Source organism: Panthera onca, chromosome C1, assembly GCF_046562875.1.
Source record: "Panthera onca isolate mPanOnc1 chromosome C1, mPanOnc1 haplotype 2, whole genome shotgun sequence".
Classification (NCBI taxonomy): Eukaryota; Metazoa; Chordata; class Mammalia; order Carnivora; family Felidae; genus Panthera; species Panthera onca.
The window spans coordinates 146,850,849-146,874,191 of NC_138346.1; the positions used below are offsets into that span (position 1 = coordinate 146,850,849).

The 23,343-nt window shown below is 36.3% G+C and overlaps 1 long non-coding RNA gene across 1 annotated transcript in view; it reads left to right on the forward strand.

Moving 5' to 3' along the window:
- The window catches only part of LOC132672468 (uncharacterized), a 59,696-nt gene extending 36,667 nt beyond the window's left edge, over positions 1 to 23,029 (forward strand). The window contains exon 3 of the long non-coding RNA XR_009607530.3: positions 20,767 to 23,029. This is a non-coding gene — a long non-coding RNA (uncharacterized LOC132672468). The remainder of the gene's footprint in view (positions 1 to 20,766) is intronic.
- Positions 23,030 to 23,343: the final 314 nt, after the last annotated feature.

The window sequence follows — 23,343 nt, forward strand, 5'->3', positions numbered from 1 at the left end:
CTTTCCTGTGAATATGCATAATACACTTTTTTTTAAAAAGGGATCATGCTGTTTTGTGATTTTCTTTTTAATTGACAGTATTTTCAGAACTGCTTTTTCATGTTATTGAATACTTTTTTGACAATTTTTAATAGCTGCATAGTGTTTCATTTTATGATTGTTCCATAATTTAATTAATCACTCCATTACTTTTGGATACATAAAGCATTTCAATTTTTTAGTATTATAAACAACTCTATTATCTTTGTCAGTAAACATTTGTGCCCATCTCTGATTATTTTCATAGAATCAATTGGTAGAAATAGAGTTTTTGGATTCAGGCTTATAATGTATATTGTAAGTTATCATCCAAAAATGTACCAATTTACATTTGTATCAGCAGTAGATGATTCCTTTTTTATTTTTCTACATTTTTACTAACACTGGATATGAAAAAAATTATATATTAAATTCACAATTGTTTTATGCTCCCTCTGCACATTCAAATTTCAGGTATCTACATGAAGCATTTTAGATAGTTATCAATCATCCTGAATTTCATTTATTTATTAATTTACTACTAAGACTTCTGTTTAGTTAGTGTGTTTGTGGTGAACCTATGATATGTGCCAGATTCTGTTTTAGGTTCTGGGGATTAAATGGTGAATGAAACAAAGGTTCTGCTCGCAGAAGGAGTACATTCTACCATGCTCATTTTGCTGAAGAATCATTCCTAGTAATATAAAACAGCAAATATTTAATACTTTGGCATATCCCTTATCACGTACAATATCATTTTTAATTTAATCATTGTTTTGCTAAGCAGAGAGATTCATTGTCAAGCCTGAGTTATACAAATGTATAAAAACTAGTGTGATAAATTAGATTATGCCTTGAGTTTAATATAAGGTTGTCAGGAAATGACAAGTCATACTAGAAACAGGTTTCATACATGTTTAGTGGCTTTATAACATGCTTTTCAGTGTTACAAGTTATTTGGTGCATGAGGTGTGCAATTTTAGTTAAAAATATACAGAATTGATGGGAAATTTTAGGCTTTTGCAAAAAGGCAATTTTGGGGCATGAAAAGGAAATAAACAGAAAGTGTCTTAGAGAAAAAGAGAGAAGAGAGAAGGGATTCATGAACATTACAACCTCCTAGTGCTACCGATCAGAACTGTCTGTAACTGGGTCAACCCATTTATCATAAATAGGACTCCAGCATGAGAAGAAATCAGGGTATGAGAATGCCGTGGTTTTAGTCTAATGTTGTCTGGCTTAACTAAGTGTTTCCAATTCTACTTTTTATTTTTTATTTTTTTATTTAAAAAAAATTTTTTTTAACATTTATTTATTTTTGAGACAGAGAGAGAGAGAGCATGAACAGGGGAGGGTCAGAGAAGGAGGGAGACACAGAATCTGAAACAGGCTCCAGGCTCTGAGCTGTCGGCACAGAGCCCAACGTGGGGCTTGAACTCACAGACCACGAGATCATGACTTGAGCTGAAGTCGGCGGCTTAACCAACTGAGCCACCCAGGTGCCCCTCCAATTCTACTTTTTAAATATCTCTGTGACTAAAATCACATAGGGACATAAAAGGGACAATGATACTGTGAATGTGTTCTATTTTCCCTAACAAGGAAAAAGAAATCATCATGGACAGAAAGACCTGTCTTTTAATTTGTTTTGTTATTTTCAAAAAAAAAATTCCTTTAAAAAAATGTGTCTTCAGAGTGAGAACTAGTTTGTTTTAGGGAAAGAGATCTAATTTGAAGGAAATGTTCCAATGTCTTTGCTACCTTAAAATGTAAAACATGTTTAGCCCTGTTTTCCTACTTTCCTCTACATGTTTGATAAATGCTAGATGGTAAAGTGATGTATTAACTTGGGACCGTATTTTCTATCCCGATGATTTGGCTTCACTCAGCAAACATACTGTACACCAGATTTTACAAACCACAGGAAAACTGGCACAAATTTTGAGTATTTTGCTTTATAAAATGAGACACTGTATTTACTAAAGTTTAAAAAATGTTTTTTTTGATATTGTTTCAATAAATCTCTGGCCTTGAAACAAACGCAAATAAAATGTTTAAGCTTTAAGCATTTGCTATAAGTACAATTTGCTATGCCTTTCAAATAATCAGGGACAATGTGGAGATGGAATTCAATTAAAACCCAGTTAACATCTTTAAAATTTCGGATGCAAAAACCATACAAGTCTTGTTTGAACTTAGAAAACGTTATTGAAGTATTTGGTTTATAGGTAGAAGTCATGAAAAGATAAGATAAAATTCTGGTGTTGCAGTTATATTTTGAAGACATATCTAATCTGTAGTGGCATGAGAAATGTAGGAGAGGTATATGTTGCTGAAAATCACTGTAGCATCACACTTAAACACTTAGAATCCAAGGCAGTTAATATAATTTATACATACATAAACTAAATTATATCTCTCCTAGAGACTTCTGGATAGAAACACTTTTACCCAGTATTTTAATCAAGTATGCTATCATTTCTGCTCCATTCGATGCATGCAGCACACAAATTTGCTGATATGTGTTTCACTTAATGGATGTAATATGTGTAATGTGCTATTAATGTCTATTAGAAATACATATAATAGTGAGGAGGCACTTTAATCAGAAAGAGTTGCTATTTCTTGAAATCAGAAAGATCACAATAACAGTGAGGTAGGGTTTGTTCTGGTTTTTAAAGGGATAGTGCTCCTGTCTCTGAATTGAATTAGGACTGTACTCCTATTCCTATTCTGCATAAATTTGCATGACTAATTCCCAAAGCTCTAATTTGAAGTAAGTAAAATAAAAGGATGCAAACTTCTTATAACTGTATGCATGCCCTGATATTTAGAGAAAGCACGCATAACAGATTTTTTAAAGAATTAATTTGTTTACCTTTCAGGTCAAGGGACAAGGGAAAGTAGGAAAAGACTGGGTAAGAGCAAGAGTGAGCGAGGGAGAGAGAAAGCACCAGGGTGCTCATTATGAGTGTGTGTGTGTGTGTGTGTGTGTGTGTGTAAAATGGCTTTATTAAGATATAATTCACATACCATAAAATTCACCCTTTAAAAGTGCACAATGCAATGGCTTTTAGTCTACTCACAGTTGTGCAAGAATCGCACTAATTTTAGGGCATTTTTATCATATAACCATTAGAGGTCACTGTCCATTCCCTCCTTCTCCCGGATCCGGGTAACCACTAATCCACTTTCTGTCTCTATTAGCTTTAATATATTTTCAGGGAAATATCCAATTTTATTTCACTTCATAGCAATTGGGTCTAAACATTATATTCTGTGGTTCATTATCGATTATATTGATCCCGTTATGTTTTGGAAATTTAGTTTTGAGTGGAATTCTGATGTTTATGAAAGTAAAAAAAAAAATCAAGCAAACATCTAAAAGTATTAATAATTATGCTGAAAAGGGTCAACTGTGTTGTTTAATTAAATAGGATGGGATTCAGTTCAAGCAGTTGATTTGTTATTTTTACCTCTAGTCTCAGCTAAACCTAGGGGATGACAATATTAAGGAGAAAAGAAAGGCCCAATTCTTAAATTTCCCATGGTGTAGATGAAAATGTTATTGGAAGATTTGTAGCTGTTTGTAATTTTGTCAGTCACAAGTGATTACTCTCCCAACCACAATAATCGTGCAAAAAGTTATGGGGGAAAAGATGATTAGGCTCTCAAGGGTTCTACAATTTAGGTGAATCTGACTTTACTTTCATTCTTTAAGTACATTTTCCTAAGAATAAAAAAAAATCTGTAAGAAATTAATACCACTGATAACTATATTACTCTGAATCTCCTCAGCATTCATTTCTATCTGTATCTACAACCAAATCAGGGGGTAAGAAGTTGCTTCTTTGTTTCTCTGTGGTCTATGTTCTTAGAAACTGCATTCATATTTTTAAAAACATTTTATTATAAAATAAAATGCAAGGACAAGAATCGCCAAACACCAAAACACCAAAATATGTAGCTAGTAAATTGTTATAAAGTGAAAACCATTGTGACCACCATCTGAGACAAAAATAGAACTTTCTGGTCACCCCAGGGCCTCTTTATAGCCTCTCCTTTCAAAAGTAGTACTTCTGACTTCTATAATCATCACTTATTTGAACTTTCTTCATGGTTTGCTGACTTCCCCAGACACTATAGGTTAGTCTTGCATATTAAAAAAAATTGATGTCTTTTGAGTCTCTTTTAATACACAATCAAAATTTGACAATTTACCTTTCTTTGATTTACAATTTATCTATTAAAGAAACTGGGCTTTTGCTAAGGCTCCCACAGTCTGTATTTTTCTGATTGTATACTCATGGAGCACTTGTACACGTTCCTCTGTTCTCTTCTTTTCCTGAATATTGGCAGCTGGATCCAGAGGCTGGAGGATTCACTTTTAATCGTTTGGCAATATTACAGGTGTGCTTATATTTCTTTTCATCAGGATGCACATGTTACCTGGTTTTTGCTTTTTTGTTGTTTTTAACTGCCATTGACAACTCAACACCTGAATTCATTAATTCAATGAGGTTTGTAAAATGGTGATATTCTATCAAGTTGTTTTTATTTATGAGTTTGTAATAATTTTATAATGAGATACTTTTCCTTATCCATTGTCTACAATCTATTGATACAGATCACATAGAAAAGCCAGGATTAATTCTTGGTATTTTCCTTTTATTTGTTTGGTATTCAAGACGATGAATTGATTTCTTGTCACTTGCCAAAGATGATTCAGTTTTTCTGTTAATAAAATTTTTCTGAATTCATGGATTTAAGCATAGTTTATAGATTTCAATCCATTGTAATCTTATCCTCCTTAAATAAAGCTCATTTTTTCCTATCTTTGGATCATTGGCTTCTCCCCTCAAGTTGTCTCTTGAGTTATATAGATACATATCACCCGCTAGTCTGATAATTTTCTCGTGACATGGTATATACGTGTTCCAAGACAACTTTGTACATTTACCGTCCTTGAGCCCAAGTTAGCCATTTTTCTAAACAGTCTTAGTTTCACTTAAAGGGAAATGGTATGTTGAGGCTAGAGTCTGGGCTCTAGTGGTGTTCACTGATACTGGGTTAATACAGATATATGATCTTACAATTCTGGAAGTCAGAAGTCTAGAATGGATCTCACTGGGCTATTATCAAGGTGTCTAGATTCTCTAGGCTGGAATCTGTTTTCCTGCTCATTCTAGCTTCAAGAGGCCACCTGCATTCCTTGGCATGTGGCTCCTTTCCTTTCTCCGTCTTCAAAGCTATGCAGGTTGAGTCTTTTTTTTTTTTAATTTATTTTTGAGAGAGACAGAGAACATGTGTGCACATGAGTCAGGGAGGGGCAGAGAGTGGGAGAGAATCCCAAGCAGGCTTTGCACTGTCAGCGTGGAGCATGACATGGGGCTCGAACTCATGACCTGTGAGATCATGACCTGAGCCAAAATCAAGAGTTGGATGCTAAACCGCCTGAGTCACCATGGTGCCCAGGTTAAGTTCTTTTCATGTTTACTCTGATCTCCTCCTCTCCTTCCACATTTCAGGACCCTTGTGATTGCATTGAAGCCGCCTGGGAAATCCAGGATAATCTCCCTATCTTAGTTAAGCTAATTAGCAATATTAATTCCACCTAAACTCTTCTTTCTCCCTTTGTCATGTAATGTAACATATTCCCATTTTCCGGGAATTAGGACATCACTGGGAAGGGGACAGTATTCTGCCTATCACATGATCTTAATCTCTCTGTGACAAGAATGGTCAGGGAATTTCTTTTATACTTCTTTTTTTTTTTTTTTTTTTTTTTTTTTTTGAGGAATTGACATTTACACTGCATCTTGAAGAATGCATGGGGATCTGCTGGGTGAAGAGAAAACAGGAATACAGGTGAGGTTGCAAGAGAGCAAGTGGGAAGCTGTTGTGGTAGTTCAGATGGGAAATGAGGGCGCCTTAGACAAAAATGGAGGTTGTGAAGTTGGAGCTAAATGGATAGATTCAAGATAGCAATAATCCACCTTCAAGCACTGAAATGTGATCTCATTATCTTCAATTAATGGTGTTTTTGTTTTGATGTGACAACATTCACTTTTCTGCTCTTGTTTCTAAGGGCACCTGTAAAGTATTCTCATTTTAGAGACTCTAAAGGCTAATTCTACAAGAATCAAATAGAATCTTCTCCAAAGGAATTATTTCAGACACTTCAGGATGTAGTTAAGAACATGGATTTCAGGGGCGCCTGGGTGGCTCAGTTGGTTACGTGCCTTCAGCTCAGGTCATGATCTCACAGTGAGTTTAAGCCCCACATTGGGCTCTTTGCTGTGTGTGCAAAACCTGCTTCAGATCCTCTGTCCCCCTCTTTCTCTGCCCCTCCACTGCTTGCACTCTCTCTCTCTCTCTCAAAAGTAAATAAACTCAAAAAACATGGATTTCAAATTCTGGGTATATTTCACTTACAGCGGTTACAGGAAGCACAGCTTGGCTTCTGATGTTAAGGGACTTAGGAAGGTTTGGCTCTGTATGTTGATTGCTACACTTCTACATCTAGTAGTTTTGGTTTTCTTTGGTCAACCTGTGATGACCTCTGTATGACAAATCTTTAAAGAGACCAATTACCAACTTAGTTGTGAGCTGGTGTAGTTTGGGTCTCATGTTATTTATAATTGAGCATGTGGAACTTACAGGACAAGACAGTTTTTTCTAGTCTAGAGGTATTTTGATTGGGTTTTTCCTCATATGTGAATTTCTGTATATTTTATTATATCCAAAGCTCTGGTTGTACCCTCATTGGCTTTCTCCCATGCCTGGACTTGAGTGAAACATTGGTAGAGCCTATGGCCCTTAGTGTTGATTTGCATGAAGGGCAGAGATTTACAAGCTACTTCTGTTAGAAGTGGAGTGGGGTAAGAGGAGTGAGGGAACAGGGGAGGAGGGCATGCAGTTCTTAGAGGAAAGGAGTAGATTAGCTTTCTGCAAAGACCCTAAACCTTGAAGACAGAAATAGTTTTGTTTGAGGCCCAGATGATAGAATGATAAAGGTGTGCATCCTGTCCATTTCTGTGAAAGCCTAGGGAAGCTTCAGTGTAGTGAGGTTTGAAGATAACATAGTCTTGCTTTAGCCCTGTGGCCTTTGGAGTTTTGTATATATGAATTTAAATAGGAGACAGCATTGGGGTACCTGGGTGGCTCAGTTGGTTAAGCGTCAACCCTTGATTTCAGTTCATGAGTTCGAGCTCCACATCTGTGCTGTCAGTGCAGAACCTGCTTGGGATTCTCTCTCTCTCTCTGTCCCTCCCTTGCTCATGCTTTCTTTCTCTCTCGTGATAAATAAATAAACTTAAAAAAAATTATGAATAGGAGACAGCATCCCATGCAGAGAATCTTTGTTTTTAATGATGGCACTGGTAGCAGTGTTGGTGAAAATTTCCCTCAAGTGACTTCCCAAGCAGGAGAAACCTAGAGGCAGGGGGTGGAGGGTTGAGGCACACTGTAAGTACAAGATGTGGTATTTGTAGGAATGTGTGGGACAGCCCCTAGAACTCCCTGAGATAGCTTGAGAAGACTGATTGGAGGTCTCTGATTGGAGGTGACAGTGAAATTTGGGTTTGGGTAACCTCATTGTTATCAGCAGTTTGGAGAGGGTTGGGGGACACTTTAAATTACAATTGTTACATCCTGTCCCTTCTCATTCCGAACAAAGGGTCTAAGATTCTACTGAATGGATCATGGCTGGTGCAGATTTGGAGAATAATTTGCACTGCTAGTTAGATGCCTAACATACAGCTAAGATCACCTGGATATTTGAGGAGTTGTGTTCTGAAATTCACAGAATTGTGTTGTGATATCCACAGTTTGAGAACTCAGTTGTTTGGGAAGGCAGAAAAGAGAAATTCTGATCCTCTAAGGAATCTAGATGTATCATGTTATCAAAAGAATAGTACCACACTCAGGGTACTTTTCAAAGCTGTAGCAGAAAATAGGAACTTTTACATATTGTCCTTTTAGTTTACACAACAGCTGCAAAGTAGGTGTTATGTCATTTTCAGATGTGGTAACCGAAGGTCAGAAATAGTCAAAAGTCTTGCTAAAAGTTACACAACTATTAAGACAGGATTCCATCAGGTCTCTGACTCCTTCCATTATTCCCTGTTGCTTCCTCTTTAAGGTAGATCGACAGTGATAGAACAGTGCAGAAAATGACCCTTTCAGATATGGTTCTGATATTCTCCATGCTTTGAAAGAATTGTATTAAGAAATAAATAGAGGGGCACCTATGTGGCTCAGTTGGTTAAGTGTCCAACTCTTGATTTCAGCTCAGGTCATGAGCTCACGGTTTTGTGAGTTTGAGCCCTGTGCTGGGTTCTGAGCGGGCAGTATGGAGCCTGCTTGGGATTCTCTCTCTCCCTTTCTCTCTGCCCCTCCCCCATTTATACTGTCTCTGTCTCAAAATAAATAAACTTAAAAAAAGAGAAACAAATAGAATGAAAACTCTCTCTCCCTCTCTTGTCTTTGTTGGAGTTATTAGTTCTCCTTGGTAGACTTGGTATCTTCATTAGATCTTCAAACCCACACTTCTGGTGTAATCATTGCAAATGGTTTGGAAGCAGTGGTTTCTTTGGCCTTTGAATGCATGCGTCAGCCTACTTTTAATAGAACAGCTACTGAAGTTTTGGGGTTTATTTATTATAGCAACCAGCATTATAACAATTTATATGCCTCCCTTTTAATGATGCATTTGATTTTGGTTCTTTTGGCTATAAAAAAACCAGATACGTACTTAGGCTGACTGAAGAAAAAGACTTTTCCCTGTGTGGAGTGGAATCACAACAGGAAAGCTCAAGTTGTTTCTCTGGTAGCATCTCTACTTCCAACGGAGCAATCGTGCTGCTCTTTTCTGACCAACACTTCTCACCTGATACTCTGTCTCTTCTGTGCTTTCATGTCATTAGCTTTTATATGGCTTTGGCCTACCATGGATCTTACCCGGTCTCATGAATGCAGCTCATTCACATGCAGCTTTATTTCTAACTAATCATGTTTTTTTTTTTTCTAATTTTCTCCAAAATGAAATCTGATTTGCCTAGTTTATTTTTTCAGCCCATGTTGGCCATTGGTTCTTGGCTAGTCTATAGATTTTTTTTTTTTAACCTGGGGTTGATGCCATTTGCTAACCTAGAATGAGAATAACAGGGTTTATAAACATTTTAGGAGGAGCTAACAGCAGGGATTATACTGGCTCTACTATTTGCCACAAATAAATACCAATTTGTAAGTATCAGAACCTACTATGCCTTATGTTTAAATGTTTCAAAGTGGTCATATGGAAACTTCATAATATTTCTAATCGGTGATATTTGGAACTGTTGAGAGAAGAGTCTTTCATGACTCAAATAATATATACAGAACTCGCCCCCTTGTCTGGGGTTTCACTTTCCTATTTTAGTTACCTATGGTCAATGCAGCCCAGAAGCAGAAGATGCTTTTTCTGACGTATGGTCAGAAGGTCCATAGTAGCCTAATACTATGTCACAATGCCTGTGTCCTTTACCTCACTGCATCTCATCACATAGGTATTTAATCATCTTGCATCATCACGAGAAAGGTCAATATAGTATAATAAGGCATTTTAAAAGAGACTGTATTCATGTACTTTTTATTACAGTATATTGTTATAGTTAATCTCTTACTGTGCCTAATTTATAAATTAAACTTTATCATAAGTGTGTATGTACAGGAAAAAACATAGTATATTTAGGATTTGCTATTATCTATGGTTTCAGGCATCCCCTAGGGGGTCTTAGAATGTATTCCCTGTGAATAAGTGGAAGGGGAAGTAGCTATTGGAGACCAGAAAGAGATGACTTAGAAATACAAAGTTGGGTGAAGTGTGGCATCTCTAAGTCTGATGTGAAATTAGTATTTAGTACACAAGTTAAACGGACTTTGGTTTTAACAGTGTCTATCGATGGATTAAAGTGGCAAATATTTACCCAGTGACCTGCTATATCCCTGTAAAGTTATTGGAGTTGAATGCAGAAAGAATTAACAGAAAAATCACATGCCGAGGATTGTTTGAATCATCCAATAAACTGATATTTATTAAGCAGCACTGTGATCCAGTTAGGAGTTAGGTTGCGGTGATAGATGTTAGCTAGCCATTGTCCTATAATTCATTGGTGGGGAGGAGAGACATCCTGGACATCTTTAGCACAGCGTTATACCTGCAATAATTACATAGAAGCACTGATATTTAGGAAATATAACAAGAAATACCTAAGATAGATTGGGTGAGTCAAGAATAGCTTTTCAGAGCATTTCAGGCCTGCGCTGAGTGTTGAAGGATGAATGGTATAACCAGGTGAGTGTGGGGTTGGAGGAGAACATGAATTTGCATAGGTATCTCTGTGTATGCTATACTTTGTGTTATGGAGTTCAAGCTTCACAACTATTATTTTCACCTTACTGGCTAACAGTCAAAAAAAGGAAGATGATTATAGTTTCTGTTAAGGATATCAGTTCAAAACCCAATTTAAGCAGAGCAAGGTCTGGCATTCTAAGTACTTTCCTTATCTCTAGTGGAAAGGTGCCATATTTCATATCTAGATGTGACTTTAAGTGACGATTGTAACTGCAGCATGTTGACTCTGAAAAAATTTTGTATGCACTTGAAAAAGACCTGAAGGACCTCTCGATCTTTCACATTTATTTATTTATATTTTTTACTTTTAGTGTTCACTTTCTTTTCATGACTATTTCACTGATTTTTTAAAAAGGTATGTAGTTTTAATAAAGTTCCCCAAGTACTCTTGAGTTCCAAATGGACTTGAATTCATTTTATTTTTATGGGCTGCTGGTCTTTAATCTCTTATCACAGAATCAGAAATGTACCTGTTACATACTGGTAAATTAGTTATCAATCCCTTGGGCAGTCTATTTTAATATCAGTGTTATAGGGAAGATGATATAAATCTTGTGTACAGTATTATTAGCTTAGGCAGCTGCTGACTTAAAAAGGCCAGTTTAACAAGTCGCCACTGTATTATGTTTAATTAGGTACAGTTTATATAATGAGGTGTTCAGTTCTAATGGAAAGACATGCTGTGAGCAGCACATCTGCAGGAATAACTATTACAATCAGCATTGCAGAGACCCGTGGAACTGCAAATTAGACTTACTTATCTAGAAATAAATTACATCCCAATGCCTTCATAAAGCTCATTAATTAATTCCACTGGCATAAAGGTCTTTTTCTTAATTTCATGTTCCATTAGCATAATAAACACAATTTGAGTTACAACAGTATGATCAGTTTAATGGATGCTATTTATTTTAGTTTTTTATTTAAAGTCCCGGTAACGTAGAATTAACATCAATATGCTGCTTGGTCCTTTATTAAAAATTCCCATAGGATAACCAACACAGATGTTCAATACAGCATCATATATTTGCTGCATTTTACAACTCTACTAATTGGCCATATGGAAAGGTGTTGCTTGGGTGTAATTTTTGAAAAAAAAACCTGCTAAATTATATGGATTGTAATAATTACAATTAGTTTATATGTAAAGTTGATAGGTTAATACATATTGCCTATTGCAGGCAAATCAGAGTAAACAAACTTTTGGTTCCATGTTTATTTAAAGAAATTCATTTAAAAGAAATTTTAACAATATATTTTTTAAATGATAAAAATAAAAAGATTAACTTTGCATACATTCTGAAAGTATACAACATGGTCTCCATTTGTGAAGTATGAAGTTTAGACCCTTACAGTTTTTTTTTAAAGTTATTCAGTGCACTTTGTTAATATGTATGACATTAACATATTTATAATGCTTGTACAATGAAATTCCAGGTTAATTGCACCTGCTAATGTCTAGTATATAATTATCACATGTGGTTTTTGGGTGATCTCTTATATAGTGTCTTACTGATGTCCCACATTAGATCTTACTACTGAAATAAAATGCACTGCAAAACACACATAAACTTTCTTCTCTTGAGTCAAAATATCTTTACTCCTGTTACATTTTCTCTTTTTTCTCAATGTACCTTCTCTGCTACAAAACATAATTTATGTTTTCTTTACTGTATTTTTACTTTTGAATAATTATTTATTTACAACATTTACTTCATCTGGTATTTCTGTATAAGCTACTATGCTGTGTAACAAATTATTTCAAAACTTAGTTGCTCAAATAACAACAATAATTTGTCACCTCTCATGTTTTCTGTGTGCTCAATCTTTGGAAAGACCTCAGGTGGGCATCTCTTGGGGTCTTTCATGCATTTGCAGTGAAATGTTGGCCAGGGGTGCAGTCATCTGAAGGCTTGACTAGAGGTGGGGGATTCACTTTCAGGGTGGTTCCCTCACCACTGCTGACAATTGGTCATGAGTGTTAGTTTTCTGCATATGGGGCTCCCCACAGGGCTGCTGGGGTGTTCTCATGAGATGGCGACTGACTGCCTCAAGAGTGAGAGATCCTGAGGCTAAGGCAAAAACTGAAATATCTTTTATGACCTAAACTTGGAAGTCAAATACCATCACTTCTGTCATATTCTATTTATCATATAGGCCAGCCTTAATTCAATGTGGGATGTGGGAATTAACATGAGGAGATAAGGCTCTTGGGGGCCAGTAACCACAGTCCCCTCCATAATAATTCACATCAAGCTCAAATGCATAATAAACCTCTCCCTCTCAGGGCTCCAAAAAGTCTCAGCTGTTACAGCCTCAGTGCAAGCTCTAGGACCAGGATCTCATCATCTAACTTGGGCCCAGATGTGAATAAGGCTACTTAACTAACACTCATTGAGTATGGTTGTTTATTTGAAGGTCTTTGAACTAAAGCAATATGTTATGTGATTCTCCATCCAACCAAATACAATGATGTTTCAGCCAAGGATTGCCTCTATCAATTCTCCTGTTTCAGACTGGGAAAAATGAGAGGTACACAAGTCACTGCTCCAAAGGATTCTGAAGCCCGGTCAGGCACACATTGCCAGTCCCTGGATTAAAGTTCGGTTCTAAAGCCTGGAAATGATTCCCTTTGGCCTCTGGGCTCTTGGTTCTACCCTCTGAATTCTCCTTCCTTTTCAATAAAAAATGGCCTCCCATTGACTGAATCTACAGCAGACATCTGACTGAAATCACATCAGACACCCCAAATGATAACTTCCCAGCTGGGACCTTTCTGAATTCATGATCCAAAGAAATCACAAGAGGTAATAACTGATTATTATGGTGGTAAGTCACTGTGTTTGCGGAAATTTGTCACAGAACCATAATAACCGATACAGATTTTAGTACCAGAAGTGGGGTGTTGCTAAAACAAAACCCCCAAAATGTGGAAGTTTCTTTGGGACTGGGTGGTGAGTGGAAGTTGGAAGAGACTTGAAGAGACTGTTAGTGGAGCCCTTCAGGAGGCTATTCTGGAAAGAAAGTGAGAAACATGCTATTGTCAGCTGGAGAAAAGGGGATCATTGTTATATCTTTATGGAAGTTTCAGCGCTGTCACTTGTGATAACACAGAAAGTGGAAAACGTACTTAATAAGCTGGATGATCTTGGTAAAGATATTTCCAGGCCTAGTGTTGACTTTGCTACCTGGTCTTTTCTTTTGTTTAGAGTAAAATGCAAGAGGAACAAGATAAGTTCAAAGAAGTTCAGTTAAATATGAAGAAGCTGAGTTAAAACAAAAAATTGTTTCTCATGCCTAGGCTCTCCAGAGAGCAAACAATGCTAAAAATAAGAAAAGACTTCTGGGCAAATATCAAATCCAGGCACTGTCAGGAAAACATGGTGAAACCAATGTGTTTGACTCTAAAATTCTCTGTGAGAAAACCCAGAAAGATTTAAGGTAGTGCCTATATAACAGAAAAAAAAATTCCCTGTACATATTTGAAAAGCATTCTTCACAAAACCTTTCCACTGAACAACAGAGCCTCTAAGAATATTTAGGGTGGTTTTCTGCCGCAGAATTATAGGAAACGTGCAGTAGACAAGGACATATTGAAACAAGATCTGTGGATGTAGCTTTTGTCTAGCAGAGTGAACCTTAATAAGATTTGTAGAAGACCCACAGAAGTTTTAAGAAAATTGTACTAATGGAAGCACTGCCAACTGGATCTAAAAGGAATGGAGGAAATTCAAATTAAAAAAGGCCTTTAGGGTCACCTGGGTGGCTCAGTCCGTTAAGCATCTGACTCTTGATTTTGGCTCAGGTCATGATCTCATGATTGTGAGATTAAACCTTGTGTTGGGCTCTGCACTGACAGCATGGAGCCTGCTTGGGATTCTCTCTCTCCCTCTCTCTCTCTGCCTTCCCCAGCTTGCACTCTGTCTCTCTCTCTCAAAATAAATGAATAAACTTCAAAAATTAAAAATAAAAAAGGCCTTTGGATTTCCTACCTACTCATACTGGAATTCTGTTGCAAGGATCATTGAGAGTCTGTTTTTGTTTTTAATGTTTACTTATTTTTGAGAGAGATGGGGGGGATGGGCAGAGGGAGAGAGAGAGAGAGAGTGAGAATGGGGGATGGGCAGAGAGGGAGGAGGACATGGAATCTGAAGCAGGCTCCAGGCTCTGAGCTGTCAGCACAGAGCCTGACGCGGGGTTCAAACCCACAAACCATGAGATTTTGACCCGATCTGAAGGCAGATGCTTAACCGATTGAGCCACTCAGGTGCCCCAAGAGTTATTTTGAGAGTGATCTTTGTGAGTATATATGATACATTATCATATTTAAAATACTTGTGCTGTGACATTCATATTAATTACATTTGTTAATGTCTAGTGTATAGTTATCAGCTGAACTTTTTTGTTGATCTCAAATGCAGTTTATTATTAAATTCCCATCTTATATCTTGGTGCAGAAATAAAATGGAATTGCAGAACATATTTATACATTTTTGTTGTCTAGAAGTAACTAGTCATAAAATCTTTTCTTCTACTTTTTTCTCACTGTACCCCAAGTATAAGATATATTATATTTGAACTTGTTCTTAACACTGTTTAAAGGATCTATATTCAATATTTAGTTGACCTTGTATTTTTCAATGCATTCCTCAAATCACAGGTCACTCACTATTATCACTTTTCCTATAATATGTACAAATATGTTATATTTTTTAAAATGGCCTGGAGGTCTCTAATCTATGACAGAATTACACATGCACCTATTATGTACTATTAAATTAGTAACTGACCACCAAGTTTGTAAACCTTGCCATTGAAGCTCTTATGCAAAATCAAGTGGCCATCTGAGTTTTCATTTAAAATCGAATCAAATATTTCTACCCCATTCTCATCCTGTCTTGACCATGAGTTCACAAATGTGTGCACATGAGCTTCTGGCAGAAATATAAGAGTTTTCACTGTGGCCTACCCAGTTCCTCTTCTTTCCTTTAGTGTGCTGTACTCTGTAATTACATATGGTGGATTTTTTAAAAAGTCATTTTTATGGGAACTGAAGATCGATAAGATGAGGTTATTGGATCATTTTCACTGACATATCACTTTATTGGAATAACTGCATTATCAGAGTTCTCCTTGACATTATTGTGTACCTTTTAGGTGCCAGATTCTGTGCTAGATACTTAACGTGTCTTTTTTCATTGGGTTCTTGCAACAAATTAATGCTCTATTATTTTAACTTTGCATGAAAACACTAAGTTCTGGAAACATTAAATGACTATCCTGAGGTCATATAACTAACAAGGATGAGAGCTGAGATTTGAACCCAGGCCTTCTTTTAAGTCCTATGTTCTTTCTGGTTTGTTATAAAGATTGATGTTCAGAGGTGATCATGCAATGAAGTCTTAATTTTCTTAAGGTGTAATGAACAACTGTACATTTCATGAAATGTGTTCTATGTTATACTGGAGCTACTGCTTCCCTAATAGTGTTGGGGCACCTCATTTATAGTCAGCTCTCAATTGCCTGGAGAAATTCAGTCTTGCAGATCATCAATGGTGCACCTCGCTTTGTGGGGTAAACCCTTTCTCCACCAGACCTTTTATCAGAGTAGCTAAGATATAGCAAGAATCAATGGGTTTGAATATTGTGCTCTTTGGTTTTTCCTAGTAAGGTTCTGGTGAATATGTTAACGCCTAGGAAAGTGGGGAGGAAGAAGAAAAAGGAGGGCAATGGAGAGTCTATGTGGCGGTAGTAAGTTGAATGAACTTTTGTTTTCTTGTCATCAAAAGTGCCTTCAGGTTCTTTTTGTCATTTTATGTTTGAGAAAATTAAAAAAAGGTGGAAATGTCTTTTCCATTATACTTTATGAACTAAGGTTGTTAAAGGACATTTAGTCCAATATTCTGATTTATTTATTTTTATGTTAAACATCCTAGTTCTATATTATTTTGAATATGTATGCAGCTTAGTCTTTCCCCTAAGGTATAGAAACATTTAATACACAGTTTGTCATGCTTTTACTCATGCAAAACAATTTGAACTGAATTTGGTGATGTATAAATGGGTTCTGAGGTTTTGGCAAAATACTCATCTTGGCTTGGATTATACTCGATAAAAGTAGTTTTTTGAGTAGAGACTACTTAGCTGAGTAGGAAAAGTGTCAGATTTAACTTTCAATGCACTGTCCTGTAGATTCTGATTTTGAGGTTGCTTGTTTTTCATAGTGCTGTATGTACCCAAAGTGCCTACTTTTTAATTTTGTAGGCAATAAAATGAGAATATAGTTGAGTGGAGTTTAACTGATGGCTACAAGTTCTGCAGAATTTCAGAATGTAAGAACCACAATTTTCAAATGTCTAAACGTTATAGCTCTTTAGATAAAAACATCTGAATTTCTTTCCTTTTTTTTTTTTTTGCATTGAATGGCAAAGTCAACATTACTATCCAGCTGTATTGTTTTCACTGTATGGTAACTAATGAAGTGTTTCCATGTGCCAAACAACTACAATGCTGTAAAGTTGGAAGCAAAGTCACGATATGTATAATCATAGGGTTAGAATGGAAGAAGGCAACTCCATTATGTCCTGCAAATAAATGCCATTTAAAACTTTCAAACTCGGTATTTCTTCTGGTTAGCTAAAGTAAAAGGATCATATTGAGTTGAGACAACTTCTAGGGCTGCTGGACTTGATTATATAATTGGAGTGTTTACATGGATTCCACTCCTTTCTAGGTAGATGACTTTGAATAACTTACGTAAACTCTGAGATTTAATAACTGTATTTTCAATTTGTGGGTAATATTACTAGCCTCACAGAATGAAATGAGATGATGTATGTAAAGGTTTTTATCACTCAGACAGGAATGTAATATGAGCGACAAAGATTATTTTCTACTCTTTCTTCCCTCAAGATTCATTTATACATCTGCTATAACTTAGGCCAGAAAAAATTAAATACAATGAATTAAAAATCTGTAAATTAGTAACACAATTGTGCATAAATATTTTGGCTAAAAGCTTTGGGGGACATTGTTGATACTATTGGCTAAAGTAAGGTTTGGGAATTATCTCTGGGTTTCATTAATTTAAATTATTCCTCCCTTCTACTTCTGTGGATAATTTGGAATTGATTATAATAACTGAATCACACAACTTAATATTAAGAAGCTTAAAAAGTCTATCTCACTCCTTTTACTGGCTTACTCAATTGGTTTGATATTAATTCAGAGATTATATTCTCTATGTAATTAATATACTGTTAGGGAATACAAGTTTAAAAGAAAAGTCAGTTTCAAATGTCAGAGCTCAAGCAAAGATTGAGCAAATAGTTTCAAAATATTTTATAGGAGTCTTAGTTGCACGAAAATAAAACTTAAAATAAGCCATTGCTCAGCATGTCAGACAAGGTATTACATTTTATTTGTGCCTTAATAGCACATCTATATAGATAGAAGGTTGTTTAAAAATCTTGCAGAAAACTACAGGTGTCACTTTTCCTAATAAAAACTGCATTTTCGCTGTAGTTTATGCCTTTGATCTCTATGAACTCAGGAAAAGTAAATGAAAATTTCTTTGCTTTCATTTGCTGTGATAATGCTGCACATCATTGATCTCCAGGAAACAATACCCACTGCATCACTGGCACCCTGGCCTCCTGGCACCTATTGTGGACTGTTGCTTTCTGTGTGCTTCTTTTCTACATTTGTTACTTAGAAAAATAGGTACCTACAAGATAGAAACAAATCATCACATGGTAATGACCAGGAGACCAAACCATAACATGAATATGTTGATCTGCAGTCTTGGTGACCTTTTGTGTTTGTTTAAACAGCTTGTTTTAATTAGCAATGGATACCGCTTACTCTTATGAACATTATTGACAATTGAAAACAGCACCTTATAAGCTGAGGAATTGGAGAAATTTAATATGAGTGTTTGAGTTTAGTTTCTTTAGGGGGTTGCCTTGTTCTTGTCATAGTGCTTGAAGTTAATGGACATCTAAAATGGAAAGGCTTCATGTGTCATACACTGAGTGAAGAAGACTGACAAAAAGCCATTAGTGTCCAGGGAAGAAAGACAAAAGCAGAAATTCTATCGTTTCCAGATGAGTCCTTATGATTCCCTGAACTCTTTATTAGGTTGACAGGCAAGAGGCAAGACTATTAATGCGAAGGTCAGATAGTGCAATTTTAGCCAGATTTTTTCTTTCATTAAAATGGTAGTAGGAAAGTATCTAGAATGACAGTGTTATGGAATCTAAGAGATGGTTCTTTTGAAAAACAAATTTAATGGCTTTGATGGTCTAAGTAACAATTTTACCTGTTCTACTAAAAGGAAAGAATATAACTTTTCTTACCATACAAGATTAAGCAGTCACTAAAAGGAAAAGTTGGATTATGCTTACTTCTGGAGGTACTTTAAAAGACTTTAAAATAATTCTGAAAATTTACAGTTTCTTCTCACTCTCAAATACAGTTACAATAGTCTCTAATAAAACCTGATAAAAACGTCATTATTTTCAACCCGCTGCAACATCAGGACCATCAACTTTGTTCTTGTCAAATTATTCTAATGTGTATAACAGTACCATTATCTTTCCTGCATAAAATATTTTAAAGTAGCTCTAAAATTACTTTCATAGGTTTCGAAAGCCATTTCTAATGTTACAGACATCCGTCCCTTGTTTTTTACTCTGAACATAGTGCACGTTTCATATAGGTGCTTGTGAGCTGTGCCGTTTTGAATTTTTTTTCCATTAGCTGGTGCTTGGTTGGAAACAGCGGCCATGCTATTTCCTTAGAAAAGGCAGCCATCCTTGATCTCTTTGGTACTGGAAACCCTGAGAAACTTTCTCTTTTTAACAAATCTTAGATTTGCACTTGGGAAGGTATAAACCACCCTTCCTGACACTTACCATTCTTTGTCATGGAGGGGCGCAAAGATGGCAAAACACACTGTGACCTGTAGAAGTCATTTGGTCATTAGCAGGCTGACTGGGTGTGAGTTTTTCTTGGACTTGATTTCTATTTCCTCTTCCCCAGCAGTTTTACAAATGATGGTTATTGAAACTCTGGGTATACTTCTTCCTGTGTTATTTACTATACAAGGAGAAAAAAAACCCTAAAAGAAATACAACCAAGTCAAAAAGCAAGCAAACAAAAATACCCCAACCAGCTACTATATCATATCTTATAAGACATTGTTCATTTTTTTCTCTCTCTCATTTACATTGTAGACAAGTGGGATGCTGAGTTGTGTATTCACTAATATGAGGATTCACTATAGTATAGTGAAATAACACTAGATTGGCGGTCAGAACACCTGAGAATCATTTCTGATTGGTCAGCTAATTAGCTTTGTGACCTTGAAGAAGTAGCTACACTTTCTGGACTCAGATTCCTTATCTTATTGTGATACTGCTGCCAGGGGGACAAAATTGGCTCACCAATTTTCACCTTGGGATGAGAGGGGGGAAAATATCTTATTTTATTTACAAGTAATATGTGCATATACATATACGTATATATATATACACTTGTAGTGGCATATACTGCTGGTTATCAAAATCTATTAACCTTCTTTCTAAGTATATAGCTATATTTTTGATCTTTGCCGATAGAAGCACGTGTGACTGAGTTCTAGTCAATGAAACATAAGTGGAAGTAGCCTGTTTGGAGGCCTGACCTATCAAAACCTCCGACATAGCCTCCTCTATGCTTTCTCCCATTTCAGCTAAATGGAATGGCAATCCTTAGAACAACCATGGAAGTTGCTGGTATCCTGAATTCCTTAATGACTACATAGCTTATTTCTGACAAATGAGCTGGTCAAGACTCATCCATTCATATGCTTGTATATATGTATTATATATACCACATGCAATCTACTCTTCTATGTATTTGGGATTGATCTGTGGACAACTAAAACATTTATACTGGCATATATTTATGCCAACATGTGCCATTATTATATCTAATAAAGACATTGAGCCTCTATATCTGCTCTGGCCAATACAGTAGCCATTATTTAGTCACATGTGGCTATTTAACTTAAAATTAATTAAAATTTTAATTTCTCAGTCACACAAACCACAGGTGGCTAGTGGCTACCATATTGGGCAGTGCAGATGTAGAACATTTCCACCATTATAGAAAATTCTGATGAACCGTGCTGAGCTGTATTGTTGAGAATGAATGCTTTTACAGGCACATATACATGCATGAGCACACATACACTCATGCACATACATGTAGGTACACACATAAAAACACATATATAAGGGAAGGGAAATGGAATGGATCCAAATACATGAATTGTGTTGTGACTCTCCACAGTATCTTTTCTACTGTAGGCCAAATAATATGTTTGTCTGAAGAGAAATTATGGAAGTTCCGGGGAGTGGTGAGCATTATCACTAGAGACTACGGTTAAAGGTGGAGCAGACCCAAGTGAGTACAAGGTGCTACTCTTTTTTTCTAATGACTTTTCCTCTCCTTAAGCTGTCTACCTCATTTCATTCTCTAAGAATTAAAAGCTAACCCTAGGTAAGCATTTGACTGCTTGATGAGATTATTGATATGTGAGAAAGAAATTGTCACTCATCGGTGAAATGATTCCTATCTTCTAAATAGGGTTTCGTCTTTCCATCAAGACTTGTCATGGTGGTGCTGGCACCACATTCTTCCCTTTCTGGTACAAGAAAAGTAGAGTTTGGGAAATTTTGTGTGATGTAGTGGTTCTCAAATTTGGGGTGGGCTCAAGACCCACCAGGGGTGAAAGAAAAGTTATCCTACTCTATCCTCCTTCCCCCATCATCCTGGTCGCTGCCCTTCATGTTAGGAATCAGTGACCTTGCTTCTTGGTTTTGTGGTGGTGTGCCCAGTTTGCTCAATGGAAGTTTATACCGTGTTTACTCAGTAATGGGCCTTAGACAAGGCTGACCTGGATGGCTCCCAGGGTAATGTTTTTCATCATGGTCTTTAGAGTTTCATCTAACCTAGAAAAATAGAAAAAGAGGAAGAGAATGTGTGTCCAAGTTGCATGGACTTTTCAAATAACCTAAGCAACATAGGGGTTCTTTCCCATTTAAGTTAATCCTCAGCTTTATTTCCAGGGGTTGGCAACTCACAAGGGGAAAAAAAATGGAACAGTTGATTTAGTTCCCTACCACTCTATGCTGCAGTAATTAGGACTATATAAAACTTTTAGGTGTCTGGATAGCCGGCAGTTTTCTAGTGATATAAAATCAGTGCCTAGTGTTTTACAGGGCCTACATATTATATAACTGTCAGGAAAACAAGAATCCAAACTTTTTCTTCTTCAGTTATTTACTGACTTGGGAGACCTAGCTGTCAGTAAGTAGGTATGAAAATGAACATCTCAGAATTCTAAAGCTTACACACAGAAGTCACAATTTGGCTTTTCCTCCAGGTTTCTGTGCTGACTTAAAAGAAAGCATCCTTTCTCTGTGGAATGACATGAAAATGAAACCCAGGGGCAGGGTCCAGTACCTCTATATTTACACCCGAGCTTTCCACAAGGCAGCTTAAAAGCTCATTTATTTTTATTCTTATTTTTTTCCTGAGAAAACTGACAAGCCATTTGGAGGTCCCTGCTGCTGGAATCTCTATCTAATGTGGGATATGGGGCCCAATTCAATGATTCTTGAAAGGTTTTCAAACTGGTTTTAAGGAGCTAGTAGGCCACTTTGCAATAGGAAGAAGCATCTGACATTTAGAATCCTGCCCCCCAACGTGCAAACAATAGAAGAAGTAAAGCCGAGCCCTCGCCTGGGCTTCTGCTGTGCTAATTACAGAAATGTAAAGCCCAGCTGTGGTCAGACTAGCTCATCAAGGAGAGATGTGTTAGACCAAGAAAGCAAAAGAAGGACCGAAATGTTTTTCATTTTTATTCCTTGCATATTGTCTGTTCGAGCATTCAGCTCTGCTTAATTATAAACGATTTCTTTTTCCGATTATAAACGTGTTCTTTCTCCCTGCATTTAATGTGAATGAAGTTTCTTCTAGACTCGGGTATGGCCATGAGATTGGAGCTCAAAGGCTCACCCAAAGATTTCTTTAACATACCTATATACAAATTAATATCAGTCCATAAACCCAATATGTTTAAAAAATGAAAGGTATTTGTCTCCTGTTCCAAATCCTTAACAACCCTCCCTACCCTAAAAACAAATAAAATTAGCAAAACCAAACTAAAGGGAACAAACAAGAGAATTTTAACTTTCCAAAGAAATTTTTATTTCAATTTAACAGGGGAATCTAACGTAATTTCAACATATTTTGCTTCTTTTTATTTATTTATTTTTTTGTGCTTGCTTTTCCTGGGAATCTTTGTCCAGATTTGAACTATAAGCATACCTTGCTACAGCTATAGCTTGTTTTCTGTTAATATAAGAAATATGAGAAGACAAACAGAGAAAAGGCAGGCTAGAGTGGCACTGGTAAGTAAGTGTATGTTGGCAATGTAAACATTTTGGACTGACTAGAAATTTTACCAGACTCCAAAATATTGAAAAGTATTTAGAAAGTGGTTTCAATGTTTCTAATGTTTGTTTTTCTCGTTTAGAAAGTGAAAGGCATTTAATGTATGGTGGAACTTGATTATAATGACGTTGTGTTATTGTCTGGGAAAGACAGTATTAATGTTACAGGCTTTTTGTATCATAGATGTATAGGCTGGGCATTACTAAACAATAATAATAATAGAAATTTGTTGAATAATAGAAATTTGTTCTAAAGGCTTTAAATGGCAAGATAAAATCTCATTTACTTATAAAGAGGGGGTTAGTACCACACATGGCTTCGCAGGTGATACACCACATAAAGTGTAGGAAGTATCAGTCACATTGGTGGTCGATGTACATTTATATATATACATGCAGATATATATATATATATATATATATATA